The sequence below is a fragment of the Rhinichthys klamathensis genome, unplaced genomic scaffold (genome assembly GCF_029890125.1).
Source record: "Rhinichthys klamathensis goyatoka isolate OS25496 unplaced genomic scaffold, OSU_Roscu_1.1 h1tg000123l_1, whole genome shotgun sequence".
Classification (NCBI taxonomy): domain Eukaryota; kingdom Metazoa; phylum Chordata; class Actinopteri; order Cypriniformes; family Leuciscidae; genus Rhinichthys; species Rhinichthys klamathensis.
This window is the reverse complement of record NW_026606660.1, coordinates 1,249,107-1,262,575: the sequence shown is the minus strand read 5'-3', so window position 1 is coordinate 1,262,575 and position 13,469 is coordinate 1,249,107.

Below are 13,469 nucleotides of genomic sequence, written 5' to 3'. Positions count from 1 at the left end.
ATTGGTCCCTTAGCAAAGATTAAGACTAAGGGCTTTTAATTCAAATCAAACTGCACAGACCTGTTCTGACAGAAATGGATCAGACGTAACATTAGTGAATCATTCGGTGAATAATTTCTCCAATAACTAGGCTAACTTAGTTAACTGCAACTTATTTAACTAACTTAACTGCAATTTTGGGATAACGCACAAAAAGTCCCATACGAGACTTACCTTTTTCCATATTCACGCATTCGACGACGTATTGTCATCTCCGAAACACCAAACAATCTTGCGATTTCCGCAGCCTTTATACCTCGCAAAAGATACGTCTCGATGGTCTCTGCAGGGATGTTTTGACTTGGTCTCCCTGGCGTTCTTCTGATTTTTTGCACCTGCAGTTGCCTCAGTACCTCGCGCAGGTTCGCAATCGCAACATTGTTGACATCGGTGTCCGTAAGGGCCGATATTTCCCCCATTCTCTCCAGAATATATTCCACCGTGGACTCCAAAACCTTTTCGTCAAAGCTTCCCAATGACACATCTTCGGAAAGGGCACGCAAATGTAAAATTATATCTTGTATAAACATTGTCAGTTTGTCATCGATCTTGAGCTCAAAGCTCCGCCCACGCAACTTGATTGACATTCCTCATTTTCATTTGAATTATCATTTGCTGTTTCCGGCTACCGTTTGAGCATTTGATTTATCATTTGCGATGTCCGTTTGAGCATTAGATTTGCCATTTTCGATGTTGGTTTGAGCATTTGATTTATATTTTGTCCATTTGATTTATGATTTGAGCATTGACTTATAGATTTAATTATGACAGGTTTATACTGGGTTGATAATGAAAATTAAAAATCAAAAACAAATGAGTTTTAACTTGATTTTTGATACAGTTCATGCTTCCACGATTGAGGAAATGAAATTGCATTTGAGCATTTGATTTATCATTTGTGCAGCCATTTTGAGACTTTGATTTATTATTTAATAATTTGACCATTTGATTCATCATTTGAGCAGTTGTTTTGAGACTTTGATTTATTATTTGATATTTTAAGCATTTTAATTTTAATTTTAATTATGTTAGGAAAAAACTTCCATACTAGGGAGCCACTGCTCTGCACATTTTATATGTCTTCTTTATCTGACACACCCACTTCAGTTATAAAGCGCTTTCCTAACAAGCTGATGATCTGAATCAGGTGTGTTAAATGAGGGAGACATACAAACTGTACAGAGCAGTGGCTCCCCAGGACCAGGATTGAGAACCACTGCTTTAAAACAAACCATGTGCAAATTCAAAACTGCAGTGAACCAAAGACAGTTTCAAAAATGCGGTTCTCTTACGAGAGGTTCTCTCGTATTGCTTAAGTTGCTTACGCTACCGGTAAAGTCATCTTTTCTCGAGATCTGAAGCCAAAAATTATCCATAATTTTGTATTTATTGTCAACGCAGTGCAGCAGACAGCAGACCATAGCAGACTGAGTAAGTGTGCTCATTGGCTGTCCTGCAGCAAATGCAGCAGCCTATCGGTGAGCCCAGCGTGACGTCGCGCCCTCTACGCGTCACAGCCCACCAAGTGGGAGTGGCAAACGTATATAAAAGAGGGGCTCAACAGGCTAAACTCTGATTTTCATCTCTTCAGCGAAGCTCTCGAGGACCGTACCAAGTCTTGCTGACAACACACACGGCGGTGAAGGTCAGAGAGAGAGCTACGTGGGTGCACGCCAACCACTGCAGGAGAGTTCCGCCCATATCGGAAGGGCAACAGGAGGAGGAGCCTCAGCCACAACAACAAGTGCAACAACAAACCCCAAGATCTAGCCAAAACACCAGGTGCAAGAGCAAGGTCACTCAGAAGGAGTGATAAGGCCGGTGTGCAGACTAAGGTCATTTGTGCAGCCACAACCAAAGACATCGATCATTGCATAGAGCTGCAATCACCAGACAAGATGGATCATTCAAGACCGTGCTACCCATTCAGACTGCCAGGAATGCATGAACTTTTTAAGACTATATTCATTCTAACTTTGATAAATTTGTGCTCCACTGAGGGCTTAAAAGTGACGTCTGCGAAAAAACACACCAACTGGACTGAAACATCTGTGCTGAACAGCACCATCAGACAACTTGATAAAAGAGACACATTCACGGAAGTGGAGCCAGTGAGAGGACTGCACGGAAGCACCATCACGATAGAGGAGGGATCAAGTGTGACTTTCGAGTGCAACCCATTCCAAAAGAACTGTCTCGGGTGCGATGGACATGCTGAAGAGTACGCACATTTCTACTTCTGTGAAAGCCCATGTAGGTGGACCGACGTAAAAGCATACGCTCATCACTACAGGGCAGAATACGATGAAAGATTTCAGGTGCGCGCCGTAAATGAAATGCTTAACAACATATACGGGATGAGAGTAAAATTGGAACATGCGACACGTGCGGACCAAGGCAGGTATTACTGTGCCCTGGACTTGACTGAAACTGACTGGTATGAGACAATAGACATTATGGTAATCGAGGCAACCAGACCACAAACAGCAACGACGACGACACCTTTCTTGTCACCTGTGCCACCCGAGGTCGAACAGGCTACTGAAGAGGAACTGGCCTGGATGGGAAACGGAGACATGAGCAAAGGTCAAATAAATCCTGAAGTGCGGAAAGCCATGATGAAATGCCAAGGGAACAAAGCCTGCGCACTGCCGATGCTGCAGAAAGAGAAACTAGAGATCAACACGAGTTGCTGGATGTGTCTGCAAATATCTCATGCCTGGGAAGCCGTCCCTCTGAGGACAGCAACAGTCAACGAAACGAAGTGTCTTATTCCTCAAAAAATGACTGATGTGCTAAAAACTGCTGTGGACCTGGAGGAAGGGAGGACACCAATGAAACAGCCTGCTGACAACTGTGAACACATACACCAGTATAACAACACTGACATAGCAATTCCACCTTTGAGGGTAACGTATGTCCAGGGTGATGTTTGTGTCTGTTTTAGCAGACCGAGACTGTTAAGGACTGGATTGTCTGACTGCAGGATCAAAATCAACATATTGGACAGAACAATGAACAATTGTACAGCAGTCATCAACAACAAAGAAATCAACTTCACATGCCCATTCAACAAACCAAACAAAAGTACACCAGCTGCGGTGTGGGTGTGTGGTGACAGAGCTTATCACCGTTTGCCAAAAAAAGACTGGTCAGGTTGCTGTTATCCAGCTTTAATAAATGTGGAAACTTCTGTGTATTTGCCAAGCAAAGTAGGTAAGAGGGAGAGACGAGATGTTAAGATTTTGCCTGGGGCTTTGCCAAATCATTATGCGGGGTACGTATTAACTGATCCGTGGACAACACTGGGAGCAAATATAGGTTGGTCAATTTTCTTAGGCGTGGGTACAGTGGTGACGAATAACAAAATTAATGGGTTAGCATGGACAGTATTAGCGATAGCCAATAGCACAGAAAATGCTTTGACATTAATAAACGAGGAAATGCGTCAATTGAGAGAATCAGTTATTCAAAACCGTTTAGCTCTTGGCATTCTCACGGCAGAATGGGGCGGAGTCTGTAAAATGTTGGGTGTGTCTTGTTGTTTTAACATTCCTGATTACAGTGATAAAATAACCAACATAATTGAACACATGAGAGAGGCCGTAAAAGAACCTGAAAGGACTGACAACCAGTGGGCCGGGTGGATTATGTCTTTGTGGGGAGGATGGATGTACTGGATAATTCAAACTGTTCTGCCAATTATAGTAATAGGAATTCTGATTCTATTCTGCTTGCCATGCATTATGAGATGTATTTCCAACTCAGTACAGAGATTGGTCAGAGATTGGTTGGTTTTATTATATTATTTTTATTCCTTTCCAAAATTCAAGTAGAGTGATCAGGTATACGAAAATCAGACATGAAAAGTATAACTGTGATGTAAAGACTTGAAATGATTGTAACCATTTATGGGTTTGATGTAGTGATGTTTTTATCTATTAATTTTTATTTTTATTGTATTATATTTATTTTTATTTTTGAATGATAAATAGGAGGGATTGTTGTGGAAAAAAAATAATGTTTTAGTTTCATCTTGATATTGTGTGGGTTTTTTCCTTTAATTCAATCATGTATTTTTCTCTCCTGGAATATTTGCATATACCCAGCAGGAACAAGGGCACACACACATAGCACATGGAGACAGTAAAGCCCAGGGGGGTAAGAGGGACCACTGTATTATAAAGCCTTTTGACCACATAGCATATGGATACAGTAAAGCCCAGGGAGGTAAGAGGGACCACTGTATTATAAAGCCTTTTGACCACATAGCATATGGAGACAGTAAAGCCCAGGGGGGTTAGGAAGGACTATTGTATTTCTAACAAACCTGCTTTATCTGGTTTCTCTGGGGGGAACGGAAATTTACAGAAGGGATTCTTAAGAAGAGGGGGTATAAATGCTGTATGCTTGCTGTGTGATGCAGGTTCTGTGTTCATATCATTGGGGTAGCTGCCATGGTATTTTTGTGAACAAGCCTCCTTTAAAAGAAATAAACATCTTTTAAAGTACAATTTGAATCAAATGCCTCTTACTATGATGCTGCTTGTTAATTAAATTGTTTTTGCCACAACACTCTCCGCATCGCTGGATCTTGAGGAGCCGCCGCCGTCGAATCAAGCGACCAGCAAGCTCAGGAAGTAACTGAAGAAGCTGGCCGTCTTCGCCACCTTCAGCGACCAGTGCCTGCTACGCTATCTGGCGACAGTATCCTTTTAAGCCTTCTCTCTGTGTGTGTTCGCCGCCGTGACACACACTCTTATATCTAAAAGAGCGCAAGGCGTTTTTATCAAAATGCCTCGCTCCACATGCGGCTCGTGCCGCGCCCCGCTCATCGCTGGAGACTGCCATCTCATCTGCGCTCTCTTCGGGCGGCTGCCCTGAGTGCGAAGAGCTGTCAATGTCGACCCTGCGGGCTCGACTTGAGCTCTTTAATGATGTCGCTCCGCCTGTCTCTGCTGGGCCGCGCAGGAAGAAGCGCAGCTCCCAGAGACCACCGGAGACCGACTTGGCGCCCAGAAGCCCACCGGAACCTTTCCCTCGAGCTTCTCTCTCACCTTCCCCGCCCCTCCTCTCTGACGCGCAGCCGCCACCGCCGGTTCCCGCCCGCGCCGTCGCCGCTTCAGAGGACGAGGCGGATGATCTGAACATGGACGGCGCCGCTGACAGCTGCTCTCTTCTGGCATCTGACAGTGAGGAATGGTCCGGTTCACACTCGTCAGTCCAGGAGGCCAGCCGTACTCGGGCTGGCGTTGATGCGGAGCTTCTGCGCCTCCTCACCAAGGCTGTCGATCAACTCGGCCTCGAGTGGTCAGCCCTGAGGAGCCCGCACCAAACAGGCTCGACGGATACTCTCTCCATCGCTGCCGCCAAGTGCCCGCATCCAGGACTGCGCCCTTCCTACCGGAGCTCCACGCCGAACTCTCCAAGTCGTAGAACGCCGCTTTCTCCGCGAGGCTCCGCTCGCATGCCTCCTCGACGCTCTCTCAGGTTGACGGCGCCATCGAGAAGGGGCATAACTCTATTCCCCCGGTGGAAGAAGCAGTCGCAGCGCACCTTTTCCCGCCCTCTGGATGGCGTTCAAAGCCTGCCCTCCCCTCTAAGGCCTGCAGGACCACTTCAGCCCTTGTCGGCTGCGCTTTAGCCGCAGCCGGACAGGCTGCTTCAGCCCTGCACTCCATGGCAGTTCCACAGATTATCCAGGCCGATCTCCTCCGTGAACTGGACGAGAAGAGCTCGGACCCATCCGCCATCCCGGATCTTCGCAGCGCGATGGACCTTTCCCTTCGCGCCACGAAGTCAGCGGCCCAGACTCTTGGACGGTGCATGGCTTCTTTAACAGTCACGGAAAGGCACCTCTGGCTGACGCTCGCCGACATGAGGGAATTCACAGAGCCCACTCTCATAAAGCTGGCGAAAGCCGCTCGAGTGTTAGATGTAGAACATGTGCCCACGTCCCCGTGCCCACGCCTACTCACTGCCCGCTCTGTTTCACGGTCGTGCCCCGCCGGTCGCTGTGCAAATGTAAGTCTGGTGCCCGCTCATGAGCGCTCACGCTTACTGAAAAGCATTTTATCCTCGGCAACACTCTCGTGTCCCGTTCCTCACGCGATATGCTCTCCGTCCAAAGCCACCGGGACCTCGTACATAAATCGGCCGCCCATCTCTATAAGCGAGCCGCCGTGTCCCAGCACCGAGAGCATGCGCGCTGCACCCGCGCCCCAGATTCAGATCCTCAAGCCCACAGTATGCGGCGAACGCAGACCGAGATGAGAGTGAATGGGGAAGTAGCACATCTACTTCGTGCACAAATAGCGAAACTTCTGTGCAAGGGCTCCATAGAGCCAGTACACCCTTCTTTGAACGAGTCAGGCTTTTACAGCCGTTATTTTCTCGTACCAAAGAAGGACGGAGCCCTCAGGCCAATTCTAGATCTGAGATATTTGAACAAAGCTCTTATGTGAAGACAGTTCAAAATGCTCACGACCAGACAGATCCTCGCGCAGATTCGCACCGGGGACTGGTTCATTTGCCTCGATCTGAAAGACGCATACTTTCAGATCCAGATAATAGCCCGTCACAGGCCATTCTTGAGATTCGCCTTCGACGGTCAGGTATATCAGTACACCGTCCTGCCGTTCGGCCTATCTTTAGCACCCCGTACGTTCACGAAGTGCATGGATACGGCTCTCGCTCCCCTGAGGGGTCAGGGTATGCGAATTTTGAACTATTTGGACTGGCTGATTCTAGCACAGTTAGAGGAGGAACAACATGTCTGTGGTGTCCTACATAAATCACCAGGGCGGTGTCAGATCCAGAAATCTCTGCAGTCTGACGGAACACCTTCTCATGTGGGCCCATCGCTCGCTGCGCTCGCTGAGAACCTCTCACGTGCCGGGCCACGAGAACATCGGCCCGGACAGACTGTCCAGGGACAACATTCCCCCGGGAGAATGGTCCTTACCCCCCCAAACGGTCCAGTCGCTATGGCGCCTCTTTGGCAGAGCGGAGGTCGACCTATTCGCGTCGAAAGACAACGCTCATTGCCCACGGTTCTTTTCAAAGAACGAGGACGCGCTGGCCCAAACCTGGCCCAGCTGCCCGCTGTACGCTTTTCCCCTGATCTCACTATTACCACAGGTAATCACGAGGATCAGGGAAACGGGCCACTCAGTCCTTCTCGTAGCCCCACGATGGGGAAACCAGACCTGGTTCCCAGAGCTGGTGAGGCTGTCGCACATAGCCCCGTGGCCGATCCCAGTGAGGAGAGATCTCCTCTCTCAGGCCGGTGGATCGGTGTGGCATCCCCATCCAGAGTGCTGGTCTCTGCATGCGTGGATAATCAACGGATACCCGTTGCATTGTCAGAAGGGGTCATGAACACGATCTCACAGTCTAGAGCTCCTTCTATGAGACGGCTCTATGCGTCTAAATGGTCAATGTTCTCCGAATGGTGCACTGGTAAAGGCCTGGACCCACACACTGGTGAGGTCCCATGGGTGCTTTCCTTCCTCCAAGAGCTGTTGGACAAGGGCAGGTCCCCTTCCACGCTCAAAGTATACATTGCGGCTATTGCGGCGTTCGTGGAGTCAACGCGCAGCCGCGTGATAGGAAGGAACGACCTCATCATCCGGTTCCTCAGAGGAGCCAGGAGGATGAATACCCCGCGGCCCCCCTCGGTTCCGGTTTGGGATCTTTCTTTGGTCCTGGAGGCCCTGAAAGCTTTCCCCTTTGAACCACTAGAAACCGTGGGTTTGAAATACCTCTCACTCAAAACCGTTTTTCTGATAGCCCTGTCATCAGTAAAACGTGTGGGGGATCTACACACGCCGTCTGTCAGCCCCGCGTGTCTCGAGTTCGGACCTAATGACTCTAAAGTCATACTCAAACCGAGACATGGTTACGTCCCCAAGGCGATTGGCACGCCTTTTAGAGCACAAGTCATCTCCCTATCGGCTCTGCCAGCATCCGATAGCGAGAGCGATGGAAACCTTCTGTGCCCAGTCAGAGCGCTGAGGTTTTACGTCACACACTCCGTGGCCTTTTGGCACTCCGAGCAGCTCTTTGTTTCGTTTGGAGGGCGCACCAGGGGTCTCGCCGCCTCGAAACATAGCCTGTCATGGATGGATAGTGGACGCTATCGCATCGGCTTACGCGTTAAAACACCTGCAGTGCCCTATGGGCATCAGGGCCCATTCCACTAGAGGCATGGCCTCGTCATGGGCTTGGTCCAGCGGAATTTCGATTCACGATATCTGTATGGCGGCAGGCTGGGCTAGGCTCTACATTCGTGAGGTTCTACAACCTGGAAGTTCCCGCCTTGCAGGCGAGACTTTTGTCAGTCTAAAAGGATGTGTATGTTCTGCCCAGCTGTCATGTGCAGACCACTCTCATCTCTGCTAGGCGAGCCTCACCGTATGTAGTCGGCTGAGTTCGTCCGCGTTTCCCTGTGACGCGTCAGTATGCATGTGCGGGCCCGCGTTGCTGGCCGCCTATTTCCCTAAAACAGCTGTGCGAGGGGATTTCTTCGCTTTACATTATCCAGCAAAACTTTGCTCTATTGTGTGCTTGTGAACTGTGTTGGCCCGCGTTGCTGGCCGCCTTTACTCTAAGTCTATACATGGACCGGCATAGGGAACAGGGAATAGGGAATAGGGAACGAGACGCTGCGTCAAACGTGTGGGAACTGGAATCAGTCCAATGGCGAGACGGAACGTGATAGGTGGGTGACGTCATCGACCAGGAAACTATAAAGCACCCCAATAACACAACCGCGACAGCTTCTGATAGGCCTGAAGCAAGTCGATCACGGGCATGCCGGGAGTATGGCAGAACAGCGCAGCGTCTCGTTCCCTATTCAGGGAACTAAGGTTACATACCTAACCAAGACGTTCCCTTTCAAGGGAACTCGAGCTGCGTCAAACGCTGTGGGAACGCTAATACCCACGTCGCCATAAGAGCAAGTGCCCGACTGTGTGAAATCAAAGCGCACATTCAGCCGAAAGCACCCGCACCCCAGGAGTGGAGCTAAGGTCTAGGGCGTAAAACCTGACAAATGTATGCGGTGAGAATCAGCCTGCCGCATCACAAACATCATGAAGGGAATCTCCTGACAAAAGAGCCTTGGAAGCAGCCATACTCCTAGTAGAGTGAGCTCGAACAGCCAAAGGTGAAGGCTGACCAGTCGACTCGTAGGCAAGTGAGATGGCCTCGACCACCCACTTGCTCATCCTCTGTTTAGATGCCGGACACCCCTTCCTGGGTGGCCCAAAGCAGATGAACAACTGTTCAGATTTCCTCCACAGGGCAGCTCTGTGGACAAAAGCATCTAAGGCCCTAACAGGGCAGAGTAAGTTAAGTTTTTCCTGGTCTGACGAAATAAATGGAGGAGGACAGAAAGCCTGCAGAACTATAGGTCTAGCAACATTAGTAGGGACCTTAGGAACATAACCTGGCCTAGGTTGGAGGAAGGCCTTCACCATACCAGGCGAAAATTCCAGACATGAGGGAGCAACCGAGAGTGCTTGAACATCTCCAATTCTCTTAAGAGACGAAATAGCGAGAAGGAAGATAGTTTTAAGAGTAATGAACTTCTCAGGAACTTATTCAATGGGCTCGAAAGGAGCCAGGGATAGACCTTCCAACACAATGGCCAAATCCCAGATCGGCACCCTCGTGCGAACTGCTGGCCTCAGCCTCAAAGTACCACGAAGAAAGCGAGTTATAAGTGGGTGTCTCCTCAAAGAGACTCCACTCAAAGGGACGTGGTAAGCAGCTAGTGCCGCCACGTACACCTTTAGTGTGGAGGGGGATAGCCCTGTGGAGAAACGTTCCTGCAGGAACTCCAGCACTGTACCCACTGGGCAGTTAACTGGGTCCAACCGGTGTTCACCACACCATGAAGTGAAAAGTTTCCACTTCAAGGCATATAACTTCCTCGTGGAAGGAGCGCTGGAGTGAAGGATGGTCTCCACAACCTCGGTTGAGAGACCTGAACTTATGAGCTGGGCCCCCTCAGAGGCCAAGCCCACAATTTCCATAGTTCTGGGCGGGGGTGAAGGATCAACCCACTCGCCTGAGAAAGAAGGTTCCTCCTGATCGGAAGCTCCATAGGAGAGCCGTCGAGGAGAGACACTAGGTCCGCAAACCATACTCGGGCCGGCCAGTACAGGGCTACCAACAGTAGACAGACCCCGTCCCGGCGAACCCTCTCCAGAACTCCTGGGAGCAGAGCGATTGGGGGGAAAGCGTACAGACGCGACCTCGGCCACGCCTGTCCAATAGCGTCCAACCCCAGAGGGGCTGGATGACTCAGAGAGAACCACAGTGGAGAGTGTGATGTCTCCCTGGACACAAATAGGTCGACCTCGGCACGACCGAAATGCTTCCAAAGGAGCTCCACCACTTCAGGGTGAAGTCTCCATTCCCCGGGCCTCGGCCCCTGCCTCAACAGGATGTCTGCCCCCTGATTTAAATACCCTGGGATGTAAATCGCCCTCAATGAAAGAAGCTTCCCCTGGGACCACAGAAGGATCTGGCGGGCCAGCTTGTACAGCGGGCGCGAACGCAGACCCTCCTGATGATTTATATAGGAGACCACCGATGTGTTGTCGGACCGGACAAGAACATGATGGCCTCTCAGGTCTGGGAGGAAGTGCTTCAGAGCCTGAAACACTGCCAACATTTCTAGACAATTTATATGCCATGAGAGATGATGGTCCTGCCACAACCCCTGGGCTGGGGGATCATGACCACTCATGATCGCCCCCCAACCTGTGAGGGAAGCGTCTGTCGTTAGCGTTACACAACGACAGATAGCTCCCAGCACAGGTCCTTGGGACAGAGACCAAGGTTTCCTCCACATGTCCAAAGCACGGAGACAACGCCGCGTGACTTTGATCGTGCGGAGTGGATTTCCCCTCGGGGAGAACCCCTTGGCCCTGAGCCACCACTGTAGCGGTCTCATGTGCAGCAGACCGCAAGGTATAATGTTGGATGCTGCTGCCATCAAACCCAGCAGTCTCTCGAACTGCTTTACAGTGAGCAACTGGCCTAGCTTCACCTGTTTTACGGCTGAGAGAATCGAAGTGATGCGGGCAGAAGACAGCCGTGCCCACATCGTCACCGAATCCCATAATACCCCCAGAAAAGAGGTTCTCTGTGACGGAGGTAACACACTCTTCTTGGCATTCAGCCTCAACCCCAATTTCCTGGTATGAGCGAGGACGACATCTCGATGCCGAACCGCTTGCTGCTCCGATTGAGCCAGAATCAACCAATCGTCTATATAGTTCAGGATGCGAATGCCCTGGAGCCGCAGCGGGACTAATGCTGCATCCATGCACTTTGTGAATGTGTGGGGAGATAAAGCTAGACCGAACGGAAGAACACGATATTGGTACGCTTCGCCCCCGAAAGCGAACCTCAGGAACTTCCTGTGTTGCGGAAGGATGGAAATGTGGAAGTACTCGTCCTTTAGATCTATCGTAACAAACCAGTCCTCGGACCTGATTTGTGACACGATCTGCTTGAGAGTGAGCATCTTGAACTTGAGCTTCGCTACAGAGCGATTTAACAGGCGAAGATCTAAAATTGGACGCAACCCCCCATCCTTCTTTGGAACGATGAAATATAGGCTGTAATAACCTGACTCCTGACTGGGAGGAGGAACCCTTTCTATAGCCTCCTTTTGCAGGAGTGTTTTCACCTCCTGTTCCATTACCAGAGCCTGCTCGGGGCCCACCATGGTGGGCAGGACCCCGCTAAATCGAGGTGGACGAGATCTGAACTGAATAGCATATTCTTTCTCTATCGATTGCAGGACCCAATGAGATATTTTTGGAAGGCTTTTCCACTATGCTAGAAAATCTACTAAGGGTACCAGCCTCTCAAGACTGGCCTCCGGAATATTTTGAGCAGCAAACACAGCGCCCTGTTACGGCCGCGTCTGTACCCACTGTTTCGCAGGGGGAGCTCGAGACGCGACACTCTGTCTTTGCTGCGCCCAGTGTGAAGAGCTACTCGACGGCCGGGACTGCTCCCGCCCAACAGTCCCTGGGACGTGAACTTTCAGTGGCAGGTATTTCTAGAACGCCGCTGACTGCTTCTTTTCTTCCTGAAATTTATCAATGACTGAATTGACTGAGTCACCGAACAAACCAGTGGGCAATACAGGGGCGTCCAGGAGGAAGGCTTTATCTCTCTCCTTCATACCTGAGAGGTTCAGCCAGAGATGTCTCTCTGCGGCCACCAGGGCTGCCATAGTACGGCCCATTAGCTTGGCCGACTCCTTGGTGGCACGCAAAGATAAATTGCATGCCGCTGCCTGACCCGCCACCGAGTAAGCTTTACCCACCATAGCCGATGTATTTCTTAAAGGCTTGGAGGGTAAAGCTGGTGCCTTCAAGGATGATGCTGATTCAGCTGAGAGATGGCTAGCGAGCGCCTCCTCAGCCCTAGGCATCGCCCCATACCATGCATCTTAGCCCCCGAAATGTTAGAGTATGTACTGGTCTGAGGACTAAAAATACGATAGGAAATAGTTTTTTTCCAGGACTTCGACACCTCAGCGTGGAGGTCTGGAAAGAAAGGAAGGCACCGTCGTGGAGTTTGTACACAGGAGGGCAGAAATCTTTCATCGAGTTTACTTTTTGACTCCTGCCTAGCTGCTGGCCACTCAATGCTTAGCTTTGATACAGCACGAGTGAGCACCTCCATAAGCTCTTCATGTTCGGGGGACTGAAATGACGAGTCTTCAGTCTCCCCTGTCTCAATACTCACAACATCCAGTTCCTCAGAACTGGATAGATGTAATATTGGTGCCTCAGCCTGGGCGGAAGAAACCGCAGCGCGTGCTTCCAACCCCTGAACTGAGGCCCTGGACCTGACAGGTGAAGGCTGAGATAGGGCTGGGCCCATCTCAAACCCCGCTGTCAGGTCCATTTGCGATCCCCACGACAAGCGCCGCCGCTCTGCCTCGACAGAAGCGGGACCCGAGCCGCGGGGAGCGCGAACCGAACCACTCTCCTCAAAGAGTGATCGGCGGGAGCGGAGCGTTCTAAGAGGAAAACGCTCGCAATGCTCACAATCAGCCCCCTCGAGAGCTGACTGGGCATGCTGCACTCCCAAACAGGCAACACATAGATCGTGTGAATCCCCACCCGTGATGAAACGAGTACAGGGGTATAGAAACACACTTTCTATACTGCTGCTCGCTCGCCATATTATACATGCTTTTATACATATTATACATGTTTTTTTTTCTTAGTGAAAACTCCTGCCTAGTAGAAACTAATGACAGACAAAAACACTTGGACAATTTTCACACACAGAGCGCTTGCTGAAGGCACAGAAGCTGTCGCGATTGTGTTTTTGGGGTGCTTTATAGTTTCCTGGTCGATGACGTCACCCGCCTATGACGTTCCGTCTTG